We start from the raw sequence: 21,041 nt of genomic DNA, 5'->3' as shown, positions 1-21,041 counted from the left end.
ATAAACCCACCTCTTCCTCACAAAGACATTAAAGGCCCTCTCCCACTACCAAGCGACGAAATTTTTGATATGCCTCCACTAACTTCCCCTTTCCGCCTAAATCACATATTTCTCCCAGTCAGCGCAGCCCTCACCTGACTGTTTGTTCCAAAATCCACCTCCCTCATCCCCTGCCTACCATAGACCCCTCGCATATTCACTCTCTTTCTTCATCCCATTCTTATCACAACCAACCTTCTTCTCTAAAATTCCTAACCCCTTAAGGCTCTCCTTTGCGACAATCATCTGTGTCGTCTAGCCATGCACCCGTCAACCCTCTCATCAACAACTTGGATCTTGAGCATATTGATTTGAATGTCCCCATTGTGAATTTGGCTGAAGGGGATGTTTCTGCAGAGAAAATGGTAAAGGAGGTAAAAATAATCGACCCTAAGCTTCCCTTGATCATTTATAACCCACTCTTCCAAGACATCCCTATTGAGGAAGATATAGGCATGATAAGTTTGGAGGAAGAAGAACCTCCAGATGAAGAAGTACAACAGAAGAAGGAAGCCCCTATGGAAAAAGAAGTTGATCTTCGCAATGTACTCTACAACTTTATCGTGAAGCCTATGAATGCAACTTTCACAGAAGTGCTTAGAATGCGCGATGAAGGATCACATGCTAGCCTTAACACTCAGGTGTAAGGCTTAGAAATCACAGTTTCCACCCTCAACTCCACGGTTACACGACTCTCCTTTGCCTTAACCCACTTGACCAATTTGATGATGACCCACTCCAACTAGTCATGTCAAATTACGGAGCGGTAGATAGGCAATTTGTAGCACAAATGGAATATATGAATGCAGTGTTTGTCCAATGTGTTCCCAGCCTATCATCGCACCTAAATTGATCGCACCAATTCCTCCAATTCAAATTCAAGATCTTGCTCTTGGCAATCCTGACCCTCACTCAGAGAATTAAATTTTGGGGTGAAGTGTTGGAAGTTTTTATATTTTGCCTTCATTATTTTATGTTCTTTTATGGAAATTTTTTGCATGTATCAATCAAATTTCTACTATCTCTCTTGTTATTTATTATTCATGCGATGCACTTTTCTTAACACATGCTTCATTAATATGTTCTTTACTTGTTTTCTTTTTTTCCGTGCAAGGATAACCTTCATGACGAAAGTTATGCTAAGTGTAATTTAACTTGTACCTAGCAATGAGGCTTTCCCTAGCAAAATGAACTTAGTAAATATTTCTTGTAATCTTTAGGCGAGCAAGCTTTACTCAAACCTCTTTTGTAAATTTTTCAATGTTCATCTTATCATTCACTTTTTTTTTTTTTTTTTTTGCAATAAGTCAAAGATTTTGAAAAATCAAGGAACCCATTCCTTTTCCATAAAAAAAAAACTAACTCATGTGTTGATTCTAAATTCAATTGAAATAAGAACTCCTATGTTGTCGCCTCTCACCAATAAACAAGAAGCAAAGCTTCATCAAAAGCAGAGAGTAAATCAACAAGTGGCTATAAGAGTTAAAATTGAGGAGAGGAACGAACTCCTAGCGTGCTATGATTTCCCACTCAACACCCAATGTAAATAAATAACTTGGTTAATAAAAGTGTTTGCAAGAAAAATAAAGGAACTAAGAGTTTTTTAATACAGTGACCATTTCGCAAAAAAAAAAAAAGAAAAAAGATTTTATGAAAATGAACATGGGGTATTTTGAGACTTAAGCTTGCCACGTTTAGAATCTAGAAATATTTTCAAGTTTATAGTAGGTGAAGAAAAGAAGAAATGCCAAACAACAAGATAAATTAGAAAAGAATTCTGAAAGGTTTAGAGATATGCACAAAAGAAATCTTGCTTAGAATTCTTAGATGATGCTTGAGGACAAGCATTATTTTAAATTTAGGGGTGTGATAACTTGTAGAAATACAAGTTATTATAGCCTTTTAATTAAAATAATGAAGTCTTATCACATGAAAAGAAAAGAAAAAAGAGGAAAAAATAAGCAATTTGATTATTCTGAAAAATGCCTGATACAAAAGAACCTTATCCCTATTTTACTATGTTTTAGTGCCGCCAAAAAAGAGCGTGAAGTTCCAAGGTTAGTAATCAACTACAAACCTTTAAACAAAATTTTGGAATGGATTAGATATTCAATTCCTAATAAACAAGATATACTCAAAAGAATTGCAAATGCAAAAATTTTGATATGAAATCCGAATTTTGGCCAATTCAAATTTCCAAAAAAGATAAATACAAAACGGCTTTTAATGTTCCGTTCGAACAATACGAATGGAATGTAATGCCTTTTTAGGCTAAAAAATGCACCATCCGGATAATGTGCGAAATGTAATGAATGATATTTTTAATAATTTTCAAGATTTTACAATTGTTTATAATGATGATGTTTCAGTTTTTTCTCCAAGCATAGAAAAACATTTTAAGCATATCATGTAAAGACCCAACTCCTTATACTGAGCCGAAGTCATTACTAAATGTAAATAACATAATTAAAGTTATAAAGTTTGGCTAAAATGAATAAAACCTCAGAATTTTATTTATAAAAACCAAATCAGGGTAATGTGCGAAATGTAAACAAATATTAAAATCCTACTCGGGCCCTATCTACTTTTAAAGAAATGAAATAGTAAATAAAGAAAAATAAAAACTCAAGTACTAAATGTTTAAACGGGGTGTAAAGCGGAAGCGGAAATCCCTATGGCTCGCCACGGTCACTTCTGGTCGCTCGCCAGCTTGCCCTTGCCCTTACCCCTGCCTCTACCTGAAAACGTGACATGGAAAGAGTGAGTATAAAATACTCAGTAAGGGACCCACTACTAGTCCCACTAGGTGCCTGTTAACTTCCTATTAGAGTCTTGAAAATGGTACCCAATAACTGGCACGTTCCCGAATACGTGCAACATGCGCTCTCGTAGGAACGGAAATCTAGTCTTTGGTGTCCCAGGGGAGCACCTAGGACATACTGGTCTGTAGCGAACCCGGAGGAAACACTAAGACAATCGGGCTGCGAGGATCCCGTCGAATCACTCGAATCATATCTGTATCCATGCTAGACTGGCGGTCCCATCGGACTACGCAGTCCTAAACAGGTGGTGATTCCGAAGGACACCCATGCAGGTACGACTCTAATAGGCTAAGCTAACAGGTACCCTAACCATAGCATACATATGCATAACATCATCATGTAATCATATCAGTCTAATCATCATATCACATTTCATCACAATATCCAAACATAAAGCCATAACCAGCTGTCATCACATTAAACCATGCTATCATATCAAATCACGTCATGAGTCACATCATGCCTTCATTAATTATCATATCGTTATGCAGTCTAGTCCTCAAGTGCATAACTAGGAATGCATGCGGTCTCATGATTCTAGTCGTAGAGCTAGTAGTAGAAATCTCTTACCTGGAGATTCGCTCGACGAGTCCTAATAGCAAGAAAAATGCACTTTCCAAGCAGCGAGGTCCTAAATGTTTAATAACGCCAAATTTCATAATTAACTCACCAAACGACACAAGACCCAAAAATATAGTTGAGATGACTTACCCTATGTCGAGGTTGCAACGCTTGAGCCCTTACTGAAGAAATCCAACGCTCCAAGGTCAGTTGGTCCAAGGTGTTCCTTAAGAGAAATAATTTAATTTCGTCTAAATTAAATTATTTAAGTTAAAATTCAAGTCTTGGCTGGGTACGCTAAAAACCCATTTGTCTTACCAAAAACTTACCAACGATAGGTGGGGGAAATGACCGAAAAGCTAGGTGGCTCCAAAAGCGGTTTGGTGGCTCGGCTGGAAAAGCGGGGATCGACAAGGCTTGAAGGCAAACGTCAGCTCTACTTGGAATCGGCTCGCAAAGAAAGGCGCTAGCGCGGCTTCAGGCACCGAGCGGACGCGTGCGGGCGCGGCTGGTGGGTCGGAACAGACGCGCGGGCGGCGCACGGAGCGACGTAGCTTGTGGGTTGGGGCGTGGAGTGACGCAGCTTGCAGGTCGGGGCGTGGAGCGACGCGGCTGGCGAGTCGGGGGAGAGCGACGCGGCTTGCAAGTCGGGGCAGAGCGACGCGACTGGCGAGTCGGGGCAGAGCAACGTGATTTGCGAGCGCACGCGGGAGGAGAGACGCGGCTCGGCTTCGCAACCTCGATCGACGGCGCTTGGTTTTAGCGGCCGGTGCTCAGCTTCAATGGATGTTGCGGCTGGGCGAGGCGGCTGGCTCGTAACGGTAGCTGACGGAGCGGCGGAGAACGGCGGCTACGCGAAGCAGCTTGTGGCTGACTTCCGACGACCGTACGACTGGTTTCAAAGACAGCTCGACGACACGGTGGCTTCAGACGGACGGTCGACGGTGGTGATTGGAGGAGGGCAGCGGCAGCGACGGCGGCTAGGGCTTGAGGGGTTTGGGATTAGGGTTTATTTGGGGAAGATGATGAATAGTCTTCAACGTTTTCCAATGCCCTTTTTATTAAAGAAAATAATAATATAATTATTATTATCTTCTTTTATCTTTTTCCCCAATTTACTCCAAATAACAACCGCCCATTCTCTCTCTTCATTTAAACCCATCAATTCTCCCCTTTTAAAAAAAAACAATTTCAATCAATCACATCAATCCCTTCTCTTTCTTTTCTTTTTCCAATTTATATATCACCATTACCTTTAACAATTTCAATTCTCTCTCCTCAACCCAAATACCTTTATTTACCACAAATCCTACCATTTATTTTATCTTCCAAATAATATAATCCTCAAGACATAATTAGTCAAGTCTCCTCAAGTAAATTCAAAATTTCAACAACCGCACTTAAGATAATAAAATTAAAAAAAAACTAAATTTTTGGGGCGTTACATATCAATATTTTTATAGAAATTATAAAAAGAGACGGTTTGGTAGTCTCTCTACCAAAAGTAAAATTATTTGAAACAAAAATAAGATTTTTGGGTTTTGAAATCCATTTAGGAAAAATTAAGCCCATTCAGAGATCAATTGAGTTTGCTTCAAATTTTCTTGACCAAATCTTCGATAAAACCCAACTTCAAAGGTTTTTTAGCTGTTTAAATTATGCATCTGATTTTATTCAAAACATCAAGCCCATTTGCAAACCACCATACCAAAGGCTAAAGAAAAATCCAAAACTGTGGTCTGACAAACATACCCAAACTGTTCAAAAAATTAAGTCTTTAGTCAAATCAATCCTTTGCCTCAGTTTAATTAATTCAAAAGCAAATCTTATCGTTGAGACTGATGCCTTTGATATCAGATATGAAGGAATCCTAAAACAGTGTCTAGATAAGAACAAATCAATAATCACATTTCATTTAGAAATGTGGAATGACACACAAAAAAATTACTCAACAGCAAAAAAGGAATTACTTGCAATAGTTCTTTGTGTTCAAAAATTTCAAGATGGATTAATTAATAAAAAATTCATTATCTAAAATGATTCGAGAGCCTCAAAATTTGTGTTGGAAAAAGATGTAAAAAAATCTTGTCTCAAAGCAAATATCTATCAGATGGCAAGCCATATGTCTTGCTTTGATTTTGAAGTTTGCCTATAAAAGGAGAACAAAACCCCTTAGCTGATTATCTATCAAGGGAGTTTCTAACTCCAAAAATTTCTCTCCTTTCTAAAAACTCTCTCTCAAAAGAAAAATGAGTTCGGAAAAGGGAAGTGCTAAAGGAAGAACAAGCTCTACCTCTTCAAAGGGCAATCGCCCATCTTCTTCTTTTAATTCTACACCATCACCTACGAGTACAGATCAAAATGCAATGGATTTAGGGTTTACCACGGTAACCCGATCCAGATCAAGATCGTTCGGCATACGGATTGGGTCTCCAATGGAGTTATCAACTCCACCTAGGCCTTCGGCCAATCTTATCCGTCCTTCTGGCGGAGTCGTTCAAATGAGGCCTCTTTACTCTCCTTCATCCAATAGGGAGTCTTATACTTCGCCTACAACTTATTCTCAGGTTCTTACCCCTGATAAACGATTTGTGCCAAGACCCAAGATGAAATCTTATTTTCAAAAGTCTATCGTTGTTTATGACCCTATCATAGAACTCGAATATCAAAGTCTCACTTTAGAAGAGACAGTTTCAAAAAAATTTCTAGAGGACTTTAATTTTCTTCCTGAAGACCTTAGAAAAACAAGAAAGTTTTAGGAGTTTGTTCTAGTAGACATAAAGTCTGTAGAAATAACTCATGTTCCAAACAAAAACGATCCTTCAAAAATTTCTTATTCAAAATTTAAATTTTCAAAGCAATTAATCCAACTCATTGGAATCAATGAATTTTTATAGAAAAATCCCTTTCAAAACCTTACGCTCCTCAATCCTTCTCATACTAAGATTATATCAAAGCTTGGTATAGGGTATTTTGGTTTTCAAATAAAAACCACTCATAGTTTATTTGTTTTTGTCAAAACGCCTACAAAATTAATTTTTCCTTATGTTTATTCAATGGTGGAATAATTTTGGTCTTGCAAACGATATTCTACCAACTCTAATTCCAGAATCATATTTTTATTTCTCAAGAAAATTCAAAAGAATTCTTCTCATAATTCAATGAGATTTGGCCTTTACTTTCAAATTCCTTAGATATTTTGTTGGAACAACACAACATCATATTCTCAATACAAGATGTTGGTTAAGAATCTTAAAATCAAATTGTGGGAAAAATACAATTTTCAGCATGCCACCATCAAACACATAAAAGAATGGCTCGCAAAGAACGAATATCTACAAGATATTGATCAAAGAAAGAATATCGAGTTATTAAATGGAAAATCAAAGCTTCTCGCAGCACTCGCACAGGCCACAACTGATGCAGATTTCCAAAGATTATTATCAACGACAATAAATGCTTCTTCTTCTTTAAAGTCAGCATTTTCTTCCATACAGGAAGACGAAGAACAAGTAGATCCAGAATATGATCTAGATGATCCATTTCTCGACTCACATCCTATGTGAGCTCCGAATCCAAAAACCTGCTTCAAAAGAAAAATAGGTTCAATATAGAGTCTTCTAAAAGAAGATTTCTATTCAAAATTGCTATATTTACTTACTGTACATATTCTTATATATATATATATATATAACGAAAATGTATATTCTCATCTCTAGTGTAATTGATGAGTAAACTTTTGTAAAAATTCTAGTTTACTCTGTGAATATTGTTCTGTCGTCTAGAAATCTAGGAAGAAATTGAAGACAACAAGCGCCAATAAAGACCAAGCCAAGAGCTAAAATGAAATTATGTATTTCATGGAGTGTTCGACTATGTTTGATGGTCCCAACCGTAAGTCACAATGATGAAGCGTGGTGAGTCGGTTGGTCAGTCAGTAATCCGCCGTAGGGAATACAATCAATGGATACATGATTTACTACTTGCAAGAAAGGACAACAAATATGGAAAAAGCTTCAATTTGTCCATGGATCAATGGCCGAAAAATCTCTAATTTGACATATATCTTCCTACTTATTATAAAGCTAATAATAATGTTAATAATAAATGTATGATAATAATAAATAGGTTAGTTATTAAATATGTACAATAATTAAAGTAACGTAATTATTAAGTTGTTTATTAGGTGGAAGAAATTTCCACATTTTTGTTTAGTATGAAGATGGATTCTTGTCCATCATTTATTATTTTACTAGTATAAATGAATTTAGCTTTTAGGATTTTAAGATCAGCGAGGATCTTATCAGATAAGTGGTCCTATCCTGTCTAATTCGATCTTATCTTCTTTTTTTAAAAAAAAATCTTATCAGATAAGAGGTCCTGTCCTATCTAATTTGATCTTATTTTTTAATTTTTCAAATTTCAATTATGTTTCAAATCTGGGGTCTATAAATAGACTTCCAAGTTGTAATGTAAAGCACATTGCAAAATATTATCGAGCTCTAAAACACTAAGCTCTTAATATTCCAACTGCTTCCTTCTTGTAATCTATCGATCCTAATTCTCTTTGCGGTTAGCATTGAGCATGCAACAATAAATTCAATTGGCCTAAGCCTAACAAAATTAAAGCAGAGTAAACTAAAATGACCTAAATGTAACCAATTTGAAGCACATCGAAATCAATTGGTGCTAAATTTGAAGCAATAATAAAAACACAACCCAAGTGGCCTAACCCTAACCCTAACCCATAACAAAACTAAAGTCACCGTAAAATCAATTAATGAAATTCCAACAAAAATAAATTTGAAAAAAATACACCATTCACAATCTCAAAAGGGAAGGAAAAGAGAGAAAATTAAAAAAAATTACCTTTGAAGACCAATTTGATATAATAGTTTCCTTAGTTATTTTTCAACCCTTCCAATCGATCTAAATCAACATATCCTCTATAAAAAATCATACTTTATTTTTATACGGTAGTGAGGGCATAATCGTATTTTGAGAGTGGAGAAGGTAGGAGAGTCGCAAAGAGGAAGAGGGAAAAAATTGTGGGAGAGAAAATTGGATGAGTTGATGAAAATTAGGGGATACTAATATTCAATTTTTTTAAAAAAAAAGTTAAATTCAAATTTAAATCCAAATTTCAAAATAAAATAAAAATAAAGTAAATAAATAAAATAAAAAATAAATAAAAACAAAAAATAAAGATAAATAAAGGATAAAATGTTGTATCTACAACCACTTAGAAGATTACCTCCTCATTGGATCAAAAAAGATTGCTAGAGTTTTTAGGAGAAAAATGGCATAATGGAGAAGGATGAGTAAAGAAGATTGCTAGAGTTTTTTGGGAGAAAAATGGCAGAATGGAGAGGGAAGAATTTTGCTAAAACTAAATTTAGAGAGAATTTTGGTAAAAATTGGAGTTGGATTGATGAATTTTGAAAAGGAAGTGGTTAGTAGAAAAAATAAAACATAAAAGAATATGTGGGGAATATTAAGATAAGTTGTAATAAGAATCAAAACAAGTTGTTTTCTATATGCAAATTTAATTCACAAACAAAAAGTAGAAATAAAGGGAAGAAACTCTCAAACAAATTGAATACCCCATTACCCTTTTACCTCTTAAAAGATTACCCTTCCATTGGATAAATAAAATTGCTGGAGTTTTTGAGAGAAAAATGACAAAATGAAGAGGGAAGAGTTCTATCAAAATGAAATTTAGAGAGAATTTTGGTGAAAATTGGAGTTGCATTGATGAATTGATGAGAAATTAGGGCAAATATGTATTTATAGAAAAGAAATCAAAATAACCATTAGAGAGGTTCGAAACCATGATCTAGAGCTCGCGCGTATGAAATTGAAGAAAAAACCCATATATTTATTTTCAACAACACAATTTACCTCACCCCACCCCTTTTTTTATTTTTAACGATACAATGTATTGATTAGTAGTGTTATTAAAACCCATTTTTCTAGTAGTGTTTTGGCATTCGTCGTTGTTTTTCTTTTAATTCTTTAGTGGCATAAGGAATGCAACTATTTGACAAAATATTGCTATGTGAACCCATTTTAACTAGGGGTGTAATTGGTCGGGTAGTGTTTTCTTCAAAACCGACCCGATCCGAAATGTACGAGTAATTCTGTAGTAGCGCCCGACTCGACCCGACCCACATTCAGGTCTGGTCCTTTTTTTTTCCTTTCTTTCTTTCTTTCTTTTCAAATACACAATTCAAAAACATTAATTATTCTAAAGCTACGAAAACATTATTCTCAACACAGCATCAACCCTTCTACACCCAATAAAACTATAAAAGTAGTTCACACTTTGATACACAAAAAATAATACAAATAAGCCTGTGCCCCTTCTATAATAATATATTAGGCATATCACAACTTTCGACTATCACAAATTTAAATATAATATGAACATATACTGGAGTGCTGACATATACTCGATCCACCTGCCAATAAGAAACATCCAGCATTATAATATGAACATCTTTGATACCCTTTAGAAAGTTATAAATCAATGAAAATATATAAGAATCTACATCTACAAGCAGAGAAATACGTAAAGGTCAAAGCAAATGAATGATAAGATGCAAACTGAAGCTACCTTATGTCTGAAACCACCAAGTGCTTGTGATAGACAAATGAGAAACCAAATGGTTTTCCAGAACTTTAAAGTGAGTTTTCTAGAACTTTGAAGCCAAAAAGAAGTTAAAAACCATATGCTAAATCCCAATAACCTTTGTGAAGCAATGTTAGTTGACAAGATATAAATTCTAATATTTATGCTTTAGTTGACAATAAAAAAACAAGAATATGATAGGCAACAATTCAGTAGACTATATTCAACAATCAATAGCCTACAGATAACTCTTCTAAGCTTGTGATGCTTCTTTTTCTACTCATAAGCAGATATCAAACAAATGTAATAAAAGAGCACACCATCACTACAAGACCATGAATGAACAATATTTTCAATTTCAAAAAATGCAGTCTAAACAAGTCATAACATACAAGAGAAAAATGGCACAATTCCAAATTAAATCTTCTCCAATAGTCATACAGTAACCTCTAGAAATCCACAAAATGAAATCTAAGCCCTCACTAACTACGAGGTCTTAAAATTGAAATAACATAACACATCGGTTAGCCCCACTCATGAACACTCAGAATACACAAATAACCATATGCTTCCCAAGAACCTTCATGAAGTAATGTGAAGGTATGAATTAATGAACATCTTCACGAGACCACCTTGTTCGTATAACCCAAAGTGCTTCCATCACTGTGCTTCAAGACTCTAAAAAAACAAGATTCGATATTTAACAAGTTAACAATTTAAAAAAAATGTAAATAAAGATTTGAGAGTAGGGATTTAAACCATAGGGTCATTATTCAAATTCTCAAATGCGGGTTCCATCTCCTTTCCTATGTTTATGAATTCTAGATCAAAATGACAAACAGTTAGCTTATATGGGATAATTGAAAACTTTAAATGCGTACTTCAAAAAGAATATTACCTTCATCAATTTCTTCAGCCCCGTCAATTTCTTCAGTCATGTCATCCAAAGGTTTAGACTGAATCCAATTCTGAGCACAAATGAGCGCCTCTGCAATTTGAGGAGTTAAAGAACTTCGAAAAGAATCTAACACTCATCCTCCATTGCTAAAGATGGACTCAGAAGGCACAGTTGATATAGGAATACTGTAGATGTCCCTAGCTACTTGGCTAATGATCTTAAATTGAGAGGAATTCACCTTCCACCAAGTTAGCAAATCTAAATATTCATCGTCTATAGAATATATACGAGCCTCATCCAGATAACGAGCCACCTCTATTTTAGCATCATCTAGACATGTTTTGTTACTTTGTTTAAATCTATGATGAACAATAGCATGTGTCTTATAAGATCCACTAGATGAGATAGAAGGTATTTCACTTTGACTTTGAAAACCAAATCCTTCGATAGGTGTACATGATTGTGTCTGTGAATATTTTTCTTTTGACATTCTCATATAATAATCATCACACAGTCGACGAAATGCTTCTTCAACCTTATTCGTCCATATTTTTGCACAATCTTCCTCCAAAATTTATTAAAACAATAATTCACATAAGCTAGCTTGTACCTAGAGTCAAGAACTACAGAAACATACAATAATAAATTGGTCTTCTCACTTGTAGTTATACCCCAATACTTGTTGAATTTTGGTTGCATGCTTAATGTCATTTGACTCAATAATTCATTCTCATACGATGAGTATTCATGAATTATTTCTTGGATCAAACAAAGTTCATGAAAAAATATGTTTGAAGTCACAGACATAGATGTAGAAAACTTCATTGTTACCTCTAAAAAAGTCTTTAGGAACTTTCCAACAACTTTTGCATTATCCCAATCTTCAGTAGTAGGAATATCATCCTTTGGCAAATAACTAAGGTCATGCTCCTCCAATCTTTCAAAAGTATTTTGACACTTAATTGCTCCATCCAACATAGTAAAAGTAGAATTCCATCGTGTCAGAACATCCATTGTAAGACAATTTTTTGTTGACATCTTATCTTCTTTAGCAAAATCTTTAAATATTTGCAATCTAGCAGGAGATGACCTAACATACTGTAACGACCCAACTCTTTATACTAAGCTGAGGTCATTACTAAAAAGAAACGATGAGAAGAGACACTTTTTTTGAAAGGAGGGAAACTACATTTTCATTAAAAACATAATGCTCGAAACACTGAAACATAAACGCGGAAGCAAAACTGAGTCCCCATATAGCATGTCACGGATTCTTCTCTGTCGCTCGCCAGCTTTCCTCTACCTTTACCTTTGCCTGAAATATTAAACATAGAAAGAGTGAGTATAAACATATACTCAGTAATAGACCTACTACTAGTCCCACTAGGTGTCTGTTAACTTTCCATTAGAGTCCTGAAAAGTGGTACCTAAGAGCTGGCACGTTCCCGAACACGTGCAACATGTGATCCCAGAGGAACATAACTGGTCTTCGGTGATCCCAAAGGAACACCTAGGACAAACTAGTCTGTAGTGTACCCGGAGGAAACACTAAGACAATCGGGCTACGAGTGATCACGTCGAATCACTCAAATCATGTCTATATCAATGCCAGACTGGCGGTCCCGTCAGGCTACACAGTCCTAAAAAGGTGGTGATCCCGAAGAACACCCATGCAAGTACAACTCTAATAGACAAAATTAACAGAACACCTATCCATAGCATGTAGCATAACATAACATCATAACATGGCATGAATATTAATCTTAACGTCCTTAATCATGTGATTAATGTATCATGCATCAACATACACATCAACAGTCATCAACATTAGTCTACCAGTCATTAACATCAATAAGCAATACAATGACAGTCATTATTAATAGCATCAAGTTATGCATTTTAGTTACCACTAATGCATAATCATAATTACATGCGGTCTCTTAAGTTCAGTTCGAAGGTCTAGTAGGAGAATCTCTTACCTCGAGATTTTACCCAAACAAAGTACTTCCTAACTGACAGTAAAAATTCTCCAATTAACTTGATCCTAATCATAAAAGGAAAACTCAGTATTTTAATTAATGAAATTAGCAATTGGCTAACATCCAAAAATTCTCCCAAATTAATTAACTTCTCAAACAAAAGGGGTTGAAACCAATTCAACCTTGATTGGGAAAAATCCAAGATTTAAATCTAAAAAAGTTTTGCCAATTAAACCTTTAAAGAAACCTCAAATAGATCCAAAATTAAATTAATAAAATATTAATTTAATTTCATTAGCTTACCAAGGTTACTCAGATGGAGGTTGAAAATTCCTCTTATCCTTGATGGAAAAAATTCATCATTTTAAATCCTCAAGCTTTCCAAAGAGACCAATCTTAATTACAACTTGTGAGGCGGCGACAACAGAGGGTTATCTTAGAGAAGAAGATGAGGAACCTTTTTCTTTTTTTCTTTACTTTCTAACTTAAGCATTCCAATGCTATTTATAGACCAAAAAATAACAATAATATTTATTATTATTATTTCATTTTCCTTTTAGGATATATATATATAATACCAAATATATACATATATCTTTATTCACATTATCTTTCCTAAATAAACGCCTTTAAATGCACAAAATCTTAGGCATTTATAACCATTAATAATAATAATACTTGTTTATTATTATTATTTTTCTCTCACCAAAATCTACGATAAACATATATATTTATTTAAACTATTATAAATATATATCTTTTCTTGTCCAATCAAATCAATCATCTCTCTTCTCATGGATTATCTTCTTTTCCAAATAAATATAATTATATTTCATAATATAATTAACTTCACTTTTCCAAATTATTAATTGAATGTATATATCCATATATATATCCATATATATATACTCAATTAAATCCAATTCCACCAAAACTAATTTTTCCCTCCAAAATCTCAAATTAACTTAAATCCTCAATTCTTTTAATCAATCAAATCTTTTCCAATAAATCACTTATAACTTTCAATATGAATTATCTTAACCCAACCATAACAACTCCACTCCATAATCAAGATTTATCTTTCTCAGAATAATTAATTATCTTCCAAAATAATTAATTATTACTTATCTTTCTCCAAAAATAATTAATTATCTTCCACAATAATTAATTATTATTTATATTTCTCCAAAATAATTAATTATCTTCCATAATAATTAATTATTATTTATCTTTCTCCAAAATAATTAATTATCTTCCACAATAATTAATTATTATTTATCTTCCTCCAAAATAATTATCCTTTTACAAATAATTATATTTTCCCAAAATATAATTATTTTACTTTTTCTCCCTTACTAAATATCCTTTCTCCAAAATACAATTATCTTTTCCTTAAATAATTATATTTCAACAAATATAATTATCTTTACCTTTAACATAATAATTATATATATATTTCCACATATACATATAATTATCAAATCTCCAACAAACTTTTCACCCCACAATTTAATTAAATAACATCCATAATTATTTAACTAAATTCAACTTCAACAACACTAAAAAAATCCACAACTTTACTTAATTCTCTTAACCTACCATTTAATCAAAAACTCAACAAACACCACATGCCAAAACCTTTAATTAATTAAATATTCATCCAAGAAATATTTAATTAATTCATTTCCCACATAAGTCAAATGATTCTCATTAAATGAATTCAAAATAACTCCCAATAAATTAAATCTAACTAAACAAAATTAAGATAATTAACTCCAAAATTATCTAATTTTTTGGGAGTTGCAATCTTCCCTCCTTTAACAACTTTCGTCCTCGAAAGTTCTAATCTTTGAACAACTTGGGATACTTGGCTCTCATGTCTTAATTAATAACAATTTCTACCAAACTTCATAATCTTTAATTAAATATACACACCCATGTATATATATTTAATTAATCCAACACAAAACACCAAATTCATTCCTTAACTTCGAAGTCCACTTAATATAATACCCATAATAAGTTCCTTAAATTTATGGGGTGTTACACATACTGTTGGGTTTCATGTCCTAAAACTCGTAAATAGTAAATATAATCAATTAACCGTCATTAATAAAGTGTTTTATTCTTATAATTTCAATAAGTGTTATTGATTATATTATTAGTTTTGTCTTAATAACCTAAATCCAATAAACTAACATCCTAAGCTGTTTGATAAGTCTTGAATAGTATGTAGAGACATACGGAGATTAATGTTCAAGATTAGCTTAAAGGGTCTATAGTATAGGGTTAAGGATGGGTACCTTATCTTATTAACACTATGGATACGGCTCACTTTGTATTTGATACAAACACATTGATCCAATGCGTCCATGTATGCGACATGCGAGTGAGGGTATCCTATGCAACGAGTTTGCATAAGACTGGACCACGAAATAGTAATCACTAGATGTAACTGTAACGACCCAACTTTTCCGGACTAAGCTGAGGTCACTACCAAATACCAAAACTCGACCATTCAACATAAAATTTAAAACAGACCAGATACGATTCATTAAAACCGTATAAACCTTACAAAAGACAGTTTCGGGCCCTATTTTAAATAATTTAAAAAAAATCACAAAATAAAATGTCAAGTCACCAGTCCAAATTCACAGTCAAAATATTCTGACAAAATACATAGCGGAAGCGAAAAGAAAAACCGGACGCGTCCATATGGCCTTCACGCATCCTTCCTGCCTCTCGTCGGTCTGCCCCTCGCTGTACCCCTACCTGAAAAGTTAAAGAAGAGAAAGGGTGAGTATAAACATACCCAGTAAGGGACCCACTACTGGGCCCGTTAGGGGACAACAGTTAATTTCCTATTCGGGGGTACCCTACATAACAGTCTGGTGCTCCCGAAGGATGCACATATCAGTCTAGTGCTCCCGAAGGATGCACATATCAGTCTAGTGCTCCCGAAGGATGCACATATCAGTCTAGTGCTCCCGAAGGACACACATATCAGTCTAGTGCTCCCGAAGGACGCACATATCAGTCTAGTGCTCCCGAAGGACGCACATATCAGTCTAGTGCTCCCGAAGGATGCACATATCAGTCTTGTGCTCCCGAAGGATGCACATATCAGTCTAGTGCTCCCGAAGGATGCACATATCCGTAAGGCACACTACCCCATAGATGAAGCTAACCGTTACCCCTCAGTCCAAACTAAACTGTCTACATCAATCACATCCCCACGGCATTCATATCACAGTCCCGCCATAGGCTTTATCAGTCAGATAGTATAAGTTTAAACATCTACACCCTCAGTTGCTATATGCATTACCGATTCGCACACCAATAGGGAAAACCCTAGGTCCAATCGACTAACCAACCAAAACCGGACTCACGGTCCATCCCCGTCCAAATTCCATGAACCACATCCAGACCGGTGTTTACTACATACTGAACCATAACTTCAAGGTCCATCAACATAAAATCTCAATCCACAATTATCAGTCACAGTATATTTACATCAGACAGCATATAATATCAGTATTTAACAGCCAACACGCATACAGTTATTCAGTACAGTCACTAACGTGTAATTCCCTGTGAATTACTACGTTTTCAGCCTGGACTCGGGGTCCAGTAGTAGGAAAACCCTTACCTGATACTCGGTTATGCCCCTCGATCGAATCCACGCTCAACAGCTCAACCTAAAACGAAAACACGAAGGTTTTAGTTGATGACTTTAGTAGAAGTCGTTTTAAAAGGTCCGAAACGACACCCGTTGACTTACCCAAGGAAAGGAAAGCTATCTCCAAACAAGCCTACCGCGAGACCCGAGAACTCAAGCGTCAACTCTGTACTACCTTCAAGGGGGAAAGTAGGGCCATATCTTATTCCAATATTCAAACTCTAATCGGATGTAGCAACATTAAGGAATTCATCGAAAACAATCCTTACCAAAGACTCACCGTGACCCGGAGCGGAGGAAGGAAGGCTTAGGTGGCTTGGTGAAATAAGGAGCTCGGCTCGGCTCGGCTCGGCTCGGCTCGGCTTGGTTCGGCTCGCGGCTCGGCTCACTCGGCTCGCGGCTCGGCTTGGTTCGGCTCGCGGCTCGGCTTGGTTCGGCTCGCGGCTCGGCTCACTCGGCTCGCGGCTCGGCTTGGTTCGGCTGGCGGCTCGGCTCACTCGGCTCGCGGCTCGGCTTGGTTCGGCTGGCGGCTCGGCTCACTCGGCTCGCGGCTCGGCTTGGTTCGGCTCGCGGCTCGGCTCACTCGGCTCGCGGCTCGGCTTGGTTCGGCTGGCGGCTCGGCTTGAAGCGGTTTCGGGTCGGGTCTTTGCAGCGCGAAACGGGCAACACGGCTTCGATGGTCCTTTCTTCCGGCGAACGACGGCGTGTCGGCGTCGGAAACACGAGCTGATGGCGGAGATGATGCCGGCGGTGGTAGAACGACGAGAGAAAGATGGAGAAGCGCCGGCCGATGGAAGCGAAACGGAAAAAGGAAAGGAGGCCGCGGCGGCTGTTCGTTTTCAGAGACGGAGACGACGACGCTGGAGGCGGAACAGGAGACGGTGACGGAGAGGAAGAGAGATGGTGGCGGAGACGGAGATGGAAGAGAAAACGGTGAGGCGCGGCGTCGGGCGAGGAAGGGAGAGGAAGAAGAAGAAAAATCGGGGGGGGGGGGGGGGGGTTAGGCGCGCGGCGGTAGGGTTTCCTTCTCTTTTTTTTTTAAAATATATATATATATATATATATATATATATATAAATAATAATAATAATAATAATATTAAATATAAAAAAAAATAAATGATGATATATATATATATATAAATTGAATAAAATTAATATAAATTCAAAATAAAATATTAATATTAATTAATTATAATAATATTAATAAAGATATTAATATTTATTTTAAATAAATAAAAAGAAAATATTAACATTAAAAATTGAAATAAAAATTCCCGATAATAATAATCTAATCAATATTATATTATTATTTTATCGTTTTACCAAAACTCAAATTTCCGAAAAATTCACTTAAAATGCTAAAAATTTTCCTCGAACTTCGGGGCGTTACAGTAACTCCGTTAACTAGTTGGATTTCTATTTCATTAGGATGACCTAGGTGATTTAGTCTTAATCTTGAGTGTATTATGAACTCCTGTTTGCGAGGGATTGTCCTTTGATTTGTACGGGTGAGAGTGGCCAAATTGTCGGCTCAATATGCTTATCATTTTGGGGACAAGACCGAGTGGGGAGCTGGGAACATAATCATACAAGATGGGTAACACTCATTCCCACCTTAGGGTAAGTAGATAAGTGTTTCCTTAAATGGTGTCTCCGAGACTTGAACAAAGGGCCCTACCCTCTCTATGGTGCGAGAGGGGTTTTTGTTTAGTGGTTGGACCATAAACAAGTTGTTCATTAGAGGAGCACTGGTATTTAAGGACTAGAAGTAACCTAGGGGTAAAACGGTAATTTGACCCAGCTGGTGTTACGAACACTTGTGAAGGACTAACTTATTGGTATTGGTCTATATCCGTGTACACATAAATATATCTAGAGAAGAGTTCAGCTGTGAGTCTTTAATGGAGTGTACATACAGTTAACGAATATTGATTAATTTGGTTAATGAGTTTAGCTAATTAATCTCATATCGTTGTAGTTTCTAATATGTAGGTCCATTAGGTCCCCTTCCTAGCTCATAAAGAGTAATGATATTTATTTATATTGGTTGTAATTTGAAATGTTCAAATTTACTTTGGGAATTAATATAATGTATATTGATACATTATAATATAAAGTTTATATTTTAATTAGACTTTATTATATAAATTTATTTTGGATATGATTCAAAATTAAATTACGAGAGAATAAAATATTTGAATGAGTTCAAATATTAGTTTAATGTGAATTAGATTCATATTAAAACTATAGGTTAAAATTTAATGTGTATGTGATACATAATAAAACTATAGGTTATGAGAGAAATTTATATTTGAATATGTTTAAGATTTTGGATTAAATTAAATATAAGATATTTAATTTAGAAATTAATTAATTGAAAAATTAATTAATAGTTTAGTTTAATTTCGTTTAATTAAATTTGATTTAATTAAATTAATTAAATTAAAACTATAGGTTATGTGAGAGATGTTCATTTAAATATGATTTGAATGAAATATTAATTACATATGATTTAATTAATTAATTTAATATTTATTTATTAAATTAATAAGGAACGTGGGTGGTTTTCCCACGTTCCCATTTATTCTCTCTAACTTCCTTCTTCTTCAGTTGGAAGAAGAGGGAATTTTTTGCGTAACAAAAATTAGAGGGGTGAGTTCTGCGAAGTTTTGAATTGCTCTCCTGTTCTCTCTGAACAAATTTTATCTCTAAAGAAAAATTTCCTTATTCCAATCTTGGTTCCCACAAACCATCTCAATCAGAGAATAGAAAGGTTTCCAAGTGGTGGTGCCCAAATTAGTGATTGGTAGATTCAGAGTCGTCAACAAGCGTAAGTTTTCTTCTCTGTATTTTTCTTCAAAGCATGTTTAACCATAAAAATAGTTTTGTATTGTTTTGCCAATGTATTGGTAATTTTAAGGTTCCAATTAAAATTGGGTCTCTGTAATTCTTCCACTGGAAAGGGTTTTCATCCCTTCACATACTTCACAGCATCTCTGATTCGAATGATAGACACATGCAAATATTTTAAGGCATCACTAACAATTAAATTAAGAATATGGGCACAACATCTAATGTGAATAAATTCACCATACAACACCAACCCATTTCTGCCTTTAAATTTTAAACCAAGTAAGCAATGGCTATATCATTTGAACTCGCATTATCAACCGTTATAGTAAAGAGCCTATCAATACCACAACCTTCTAAGCACTTTTCAATTGCTCTACCTATTGTATCTCCTTTATGATTAGCTACTTGACAAAAGTTCAAAATTCTTTTGTGAAATTTCCAATCATCATCAATGAAATGAGCCGTTATAACCATATAATTAATATTTTGCACAGAAGTCCATGTATCCGTTGTTAAACAAACTCTTTGGCCACTTCGAGTTAATGTATTTTTTAACTTTTTTCTCCCTCATATACATTTGAAAACAATCTTTTGCAACAGTTACTCTTGATGGAATCACAAACTTTGGATTTAATGCCTGACAAAATTGGTGAAACCCTTCACTTTCTACGAACTTAAATGACAATTCATCCAAGATAACCATCCTAGCAAGCATTTTTCTACAACTTTCTTGAGTAATTGATGCAACCATCAAACTACTTTCAGAATCTCCCTCTCCTTCAACATTATCTTTCAATGGATTTACATACATCTTACATTTCTCTAAATGTCTTTTTAAATTAGTGGTACCATTTCTTTTGGAATCACAAGCATATGAAGCCCCACAATTTTACAAGCAGCCCTACGATATTTAGGATCACATCCTTCTACTTTTATAAAATGTTTCCATATCGATGGTGGTGGTTTAACCGATTTTCTTTTTCCTAACACTAGACTAGAACAACTCTGATTTGAAGTCTCGTCTACCGAGAATGAAGTCATCCTAATAATCATCAAACAAAACACACAGAAAAAAACACTCAAATTTGGCTTATTTTATTCATTTAACTATACTGCCACAGTCGAAAAAAGAAATTTTGGCTTATCCAAAGAACAAGTCCGATCTAATGATTTCTCATAAATAATAACTACGAGTTCTCATTCAAACACTTGAATTTGAAAGAACCTCCCCCACAATTTCAATAACCATAAAAATGATTTGAAAGACATCTCTAAAGAAATATTTAGTACCCATTCAATAAGAAGTTCTTAATCATTGAAGAGCTACAGCAATAACACAAACCCAGATGACAAATTGAGAAGCCAATGAAAGCTTCATTGAAAGCGAATTCAGTCTACCGATTGAAGAGCTAAAGCTAATAACACAAAGCCAATGAAAGCGAATTCATTCCATTCCTACTCCAAGAAGAAGAACACAACCAAACCCAAATCCACAAATCACAAGGAAAACAACACAGTCTACCGATTATAGCCAATAAAAAAAAAACCCAACATCCAAGTTCCTATGTGAACATCCA

The sequence above is a fragment of the Cucumis melo genome, chromosome 3 (assembly GCF_025177605.1).
Source record: "Cucumis melo cultivar AY chromosome 3, USDA_Cmelo_AY_1.0, whole genome shotgun sequence".
Lineage (NCBI taxonomy): Eukaryota > Viridiplantae > Streptophyta > Magnoliopsida > Cucurbitales > Cucurbitaceae > Cucumis > Cucumis melo.
Note: the sequence above shows the minus strand (reverse complement) of the source record.